Source organism: Sinocyclocheilus anshuiensis, unplaced genomic scaffold, assembly GCF_001515605.1.
Source record: "Sinocyclocheilus anshuiensis isolate Anshui unplaced genomic scaffold, SAMN03320099.WGS_v1.1 scaffold210, whole genome shotgun sequence".
Taxonomy (NCBI): Eukaryota; Metazoa; Chordata; class Actinopteri; order Cypriniformes; family Cyprinidae; genus Sinocyclocheilus; species Sinocyclocheilus anshuiensis.
In genome coordinates, this window is record NW_015547666.1 from 1,410,745 (window position 1) to 1,417,682 (window position 6,938).

Below are 6,938 nucleotides of genomic sequence, written 5' to 3' on the forward strand. Positions count from 1 at the left end.
TCAACGGCTCTAGCCCAAACTGTGATATAAACAAACGCTATTGGCTATTTTAAAAAGGGGCAGGGCTGCTTGATATTTCCCGCCCTGTCTTCCTGTTTCAGTTAAAATGACGTCAACACATAGAGTAATGCTGCATGTTTCTAAGCATTTCAGGGGACCTTTAAGACACAGTCTTAACATGGTGGCTAAGTTTATGCAACTGGCCCAAATATTGAAACAAATATTTGATAATGTGGAGATTTTCTATGGTGCTGGTCCTCATTCATGGTCTGAGATGGTCTGGTCATACAACCCAGGTGTGTCCCTACCTACGGCCCCAATAAACTGGGATAAGCTCCAGCATCCTGTGACCCTACATGCGACAAGTGGTTTGTAAAAGAGTGATAGTTCTCATTCACATTCCTGGAGTGCACAGAACTGCACCTATTTGATGTCTGCTTAACCTGACGCACAGTGTGTGGCTTGAATGAATGATGCATTTATATAGCACCTTATTGTGTATTGTTGTACACGCAAAGCGCTTTACAATCATGACAACAGCAACCTAGTTTCCCCAGGAGGTCTCCCATCAACCCTGGCTCAACCCTGCTTAGCTTCAGTGGGTAACCAGTCTTGGGCTGCAGAGTGATATGGCTGTTGCTTGGGACATTTGAACCTCATAATACAGCTCTAATGCAATGGATTGCTCTAATAAATTAAGGTTAGAGATGCAAGACGTAGAATCCCTTGATTTGGCTTTTCATATGTCTAAATGACTTCACTGTCTGTTTTATGCTATCATCATCAATGCCATTATAAGGCTCTCAAGGGACTTTCACAAACGTACTCTTTACACTTTCTGTGCCATTCATGCGTTTGAGACCACAAATATATTGTCCTGAGTTTCATTTTGCCACACTGGTGATAATAGATCAGAGTCTTGCCCAGATTCAGATAGAGTTGATTAATAAAGCAGAGCGCTTAACTTTGTGTGGGTAAACACACTTTGTAACCTACACTTACATTTCTCTGTTGGATCAATAATTCATTGCTGGCGATGATTCTTTCATGAGACTTGCTGCAGATTATTCATGCTGGGCTGCAGAAAGTAGGACACATATAGAGTGAGCGAGCAAGCGCTGCTAGCATACGGATGAGAGTATCGCTGGAAACTCACAGGCTTCAATCGAGGGGCAGGGTGAATGCTCAAAGACGTCTAAATTAGAGAGTTAGCAGGTTTGTGGTTGACACAAAGATCGAGCAGGGTAGCTGGAGAACCTCGGTGGCCTACATTTACAGTATAACCTGAGCCAGGAAGAGGAATCGTCTGTGTGTGGGATGAAGTCATCACAGGTGTTGAATAAATGTTCAGGCAGCAGTTTTCTTTGCTGTCGTTAGCTCAAGGGCAGTGTGTGTTCAGGAAAGGTAATGGCGCACACATCGTGCTGCGAGAGGTGAATCTCGGGAGGGAGTGTGTGTATGATGGAGCGAGAGAGAGAGACAGAGTGATAGGATGTGTTGTTTTCGGGCTGTAACAAGTGTGAGAAACCATCTGGTTTTATAGTTGGTGGCACAAAATGCTGGTGTGTGGAGAAATAATATATAACAACCAAAAACCACAGCGGGGCAAACATTTCTGCAGCATTTCTGGTTCCACTGACATTAAACAGATGACAGGGGAAGACAAGCCTAACAGAATGCATTGACATTCCAGAGGCATTATTTTGTTGGGGCCTCACAGAGACCATGTAATTGTTGCTTTACAGTACGTAGCCTGAATTACAATCACTATGTGCTTATTGTTATGAATTGACTTTGTGTTCCTCTAGACCAGACGGCATGCCCACAGTCTGTTCACTGCCGCCTTGTGCATATTGCCAACAAAACTGGCAAGAAGCTGTGGAAAATCGCAAGCGCCAATCAGATTGGCAGACTCACTCTTAAAAATAAAGGTTGTTTAATGGCATCAGTGGTTCCAAAAAGGTCTTTTAACGTCCTTGACACCTCTCACTGGCACAAAAGTTTGTTCATAGTCAATGTTCTCCAGACAAAGAAAAACATGGTTCTTCAATGAAAGGTTCTTTAGTACAGTAGTTCTCAATTTCAGTCCTGGGGACCTCCTGCTCTGCACATTTTGTTTGTCTCGCTTATCTTATACACTGAGTTCAGTTCATGGATCTCGCTCCTAACGAGCTGATGATCTGAATCAGGTGTGTGCAGAGCAGGGGGTCCCCAGGACTGGAATTGAGAACCAGTGCTTTAGCGAACTCAAAATGGTTCTTATTTGGCATCGCTGCAGAAAATAGAACCTTTATTTTTAAGAGTGTACTATGCAACCATATTTTACTACTGTATTTACCGGGTGAACATACAAGCACTTTTTTATACATATTTCTTCTGTGTTTTATTAGCAAGTATTTGACTTTTATTTATTAATTTATTTATGTATTTATTTATAATGCGATATATTATATCTATTATGATACCTGGTATCAACATGTCTTCATGAGTTTTCATGAGTCTTTCGTGTCTAAGTAGGCAGTCAATGCACCAACTTGTTATAAATTGAACAAATATACATTTATTATTTAATATTAATTAATTAATTAGTTAGTTAATTAATTAACACCAATGAATACATTTGCTATAAGTATATCCATCCTTACCTGGATACACACAGTACGGATATATACACTCTAAAAAATGCTGGGTTAAAAAGGGACAAACCCAGCTATTGGGTTGTTTTGACCCAGCAGGGTCAACTTTACTACAATAAAGTTGTATATATAAGTATGTCCAACTTTATCCACACACATACAGTACTCTCGCGTAGGGCGATATATACTATATAGCAAATCTCAGTTGCTTGATTGCTTGTATTGTTGCAAAATGTAACTATATTATTGCACAGATGTAATAGTTGCAAAATTAACTATATGGCATGAAGATAAGGTATTATAAACATTAATGTCATGATTTTCTCATTTAAGCAATGAGTATTGTGAAAAGTGCTATACAAATAAATTTGACTTTACTTTGTGGCCAGAATAAATGCAATGTGGACCAGACTTTACGGTGACAGTCAAATTCTGGTTATGTTATACTACTGAAGGTCCTACTGTCAGAACTTGAGAATCTCTAAGGGGAAAAGCATAAAAATAGTCAAAACATGATTTCGACAGAGATGTAAAAGTGGGCAGTGTTATATATTATCAACAACCCAACTACTGGGCAGGGCTTGAATTCTCATAGCTAGTAGTTTCTTTCAAAATCACGTTTCTAATTGTACAGTTTGACATAAAAACCTCAGTTTATTAATGAAAACATTTATGATGTCTGTGTTTCAGCTGTAATATTGGACGGTAATATTCCAGTAGTCCATTTAGAGCTGAAAGGGCAGCAGGACATACTGACCTTTCTTACATTAATGGTGATTTTTCTCTCTCTCTCTCTCTCTCTCTTTCTCTCTCTCTGTCTGACAAACACTCAGTGGAGTGCAGCCATTCCCAGGGGTTCAGAGTCCACAGGAACTGCCCTTAGAAACACGCTCTCTGCCAATGAAAGTGAAGAAATGTGTTTCACAGGTGAGAAACACTTGAGATTAGTCTGCCTGATTGTTGGGAAGAAACACAATGTTTACACTTTCCCTTGTGTGGTATAGTGTGGTCTATTGTTAGCACACCTGGACTTTGTTGTCAGGGAGTGTTGTTTCTTCTTTGTCCATTCTTATCTATATTGCATGTGCTGTTATTGTGGTTCAGACACAGTTCAGCATTTGCACAGGACAACATGGCACTGCATATCAAATGTGTTCTGTGATAAAGTGTCCCATGTCTGGTTTATGTTTACTATGGCATTTGAACGTATCATGTTACTTGTAAAATATCCAATTATGAACAGTTGTTGGAGTGTGACAGTATAATCTTATGACTCAGTATTTCAAAATAAAGGTTTGGTGGATTTCCCCTCAAGAAAACCTCCAACAAAACAGTGTTCGCCAGAACTTCAATAAAAAGTATAGCACTATAATGTGGTGTTATGTCATTTTGGTGACTGAATGTGATGGATATACTGTATGTATATAGTTTATTCAGCAAGCATGCATTAAATTAATTATAGGTGACAGTAAAGTATGGAAGCTAGTTTCCAGCATCGGATAAAACAAGCAAACAAACATAAATAAAAAAAAAAATAATAATAAATAAATAAATACAAAAAATAAATAAAAAATTAAAAAATAAATAAATTTAAAAGGATATTATGACTTTATTAGATTTTTTCTCCGAATTGCGAGAAGAAAAGTTGGAATTCTGGGATGAAACTTTTAAGTATATTTAGTGCAATTGAAGTATATTTCTTAAAATACATTTAAAATGTATTTTTAATACTTCATGAACTACAGTTAAAGTATATTTGAAGTATCATTTTAATGTACTTCAAGTACATTTCAATTGTATTTCAGCTCATTGGAAATGCATTAGCATTACACTACTAGTAACAACAGCCTAATCAACCAAAGTAGCATAACCTTTTAAGTAAAACTGAACAACATATTAAACAACATATTTTAAATATCGCAATGCTTAATAATAGTTGACAAACGTTTGTACATTGTAAATGTTAAAAATGTTTTTCAAAATATTGTACTTTTTCAAATATTAAAATTATAAATACATTAAATAAATAAATTCACTAAAAGTATGCTTGTGTTTAGTATATTCCTTAAAAGTGTAACTAAAAATATATTTATTAACAGTATTTCTACTATACTTTGTAGAAATATACTAATAGTGTGCTTGTGTTTAGCATATTCCTTAAAAGTGTAACTAAGCATATATTTATTACCAAAGTATTTCTAGTATACTTTTTATAAATACATTAAAAGTATGCTTCTGTTTAGCATATTTCTTAGAAGTATAACTAAGCATATATTTAATACAAAAGTACTTCTAGTATACTTTTTAGAAATATATTAAAATGCAGTTCGATATATTTGTATTGCACTTCAAATAAGCATGTTGGGAATACAAATGTATTATAAACATACTACTTGAATTTCAAGTATATTTTTAATACATTTAATACTACGTCTTTTTCACCTGGGTATATATTCACACAAAAGGCTGTTGCTCTTTTTTATTATATAAATGCTGCCTTGGAGAGCATAAGAGACTGGTCTAGTCTGTTACTCATTCAAAGCTATTGTATTATTTTAAGTGTTTATTTAATGGTTTTAAAGTATTTTTTAGTGCATTTAAATTAATTGTTGCCTCATACAATGTAGTGTTACATTTGTACAATAGTTTACAATAGAAAACAGTTATTTTAAATTGTAATATTATTTCACAATATTACTGTTTGACTTTAACCAAATAAATTCCGCCTTGGCAAGTATAAAATACTTGATCATTAAAAGGACCTACTGACCTTTTGAACAATAGTGTTTATCTTTATAGTCACTATACTCACAGTAAAGTTCTAATGACAGCTGTTATATAGTTTTACAGCATTTTACAGTGAAATCATTTGTATTATCTTCCCAAATATGGTGCGGTCTACAAGATCTTAATAGCCCAACCTTGTTTGTGTGGTACATCGTGTTTGCAGCGCCTCCCTGAAAACAAAGCCATAAAAACAAAGGAAGTATCAGTTTGTCATGATCAGATTACTCTTATAACGTTTACAAGATGATAACAATCGTCTCCATATCGACATGCACTCAGACAGTCTGATGACCGGGAGTATATTATATGATGAAATAATTGTTTTCATAAACAAATTAGTCCCTTGAAATGGATACGGACGCATTGCAAAGTGGAGAGCCCACTTTTACTGTAACTGCCTATCTATCTCATTACATTACACAATTATATATTTATATTCATAAACATATTATAAGGTAAAATAGACTTTATCCATTCTGATAAGCCTATAAAGCTGATTTCTGCTTACCTTTTTTATTCTGTGGCACACCAAAGCAATTTTTGCTCTTTGTAATCTTTTATTTTTTTTCATCTGAGGACAAGTTCAAAGTTTCCTCCTAAAGCTCCATTTATCACTATGTCTACTTTAGAGGTCAGAGAGCCCTTCAGAATGAAAACACCCCTCCCCAATGATGCACTATGAGGTAATGGCTGATTTGAAGGCAAAAGTTGAGCTCGCTGTCAGAGATTTCCACAGGTATTTGTCAGATAAGAAGTCTGTATGGTCATTAGCGCATTAGAGCATGATGCAATCACACACCTGTGATGATAGACGGATACAAAGAGCCATATAACAAGCTCACTGTAGACAAGCTCTTTCAGGATCACTTGTATTTTTTTCTTAGCTAATAGTGTATATAATATGTATGGATGTCTAATCATAAATCAGCTGTCCTGTTAAGATGCTTGATGAATGCAGATCCTGAACTTTTTCATACGTGTCTATAGAAGTGCACAGAGTCTAGTTATCATTTGCACGCCTCATTGGACTTCATCCCATTGCCATTCATTACAGGGCAATTGAAGCATTTTGGCTGGTCTGTGCAAATTATGGTGTGGCAAAAAAAAAAAAAGATTTCAGATACCATTACATTAGAAAATGTCATACAAGAGGGCATTTAAATGAATGAATGAATGAATGAATGAATGAATGCATGAATGCATGAATGAATGGATGAATGGGTGAATGAATGAATGAATGCGTGAATGAATGAATGAATGAATGAATGAATGAATAAATAAATAAACGTATATGTATAACTTTTTACACAAAAAATAATGAATAAATAAAATAAAATAAAATAAAATCATATAAAAACCTTAATTATTTAGTTAAAGTCATTGCATAAAAAAAGGAAAAATGAGATTTACAACATTGTTACCTATTAAAAGATTTAAAATGTATAAAACGTAATACAATTACATTAAAATGTATGAAAACTATAATCTAAACTAAAACTATGATAAAATTATTTT

The 6,938-nt window shown here is 35.0% G+C and overlaps 1 long non-coding RNA gene across 1 annotated transcript in view; it reads left to right on the forward strand.

Annotated features, from left to right (window-relative positions):
* Positions 1-3,337, forward strand: part of LOC107702576 (uncharacterized) — a 19,949-nt gene extending 16,612 nt beyond the window's left edge. Inside the window, exons 2-3 of the long non-coding RNA XR_001635777.1 lie at positions 1,359-1,369; positions 3,327-3,337. This is a non-coding gene — a long non-coding RNA (uncharacterized LOC107702576). The remainder of the gene's footprint in view (positions 1-1,358; positions 1,370-3,326) is intronic.
* Positions 3,338-6,938: the final 3,601 nt, after the last annotated feature.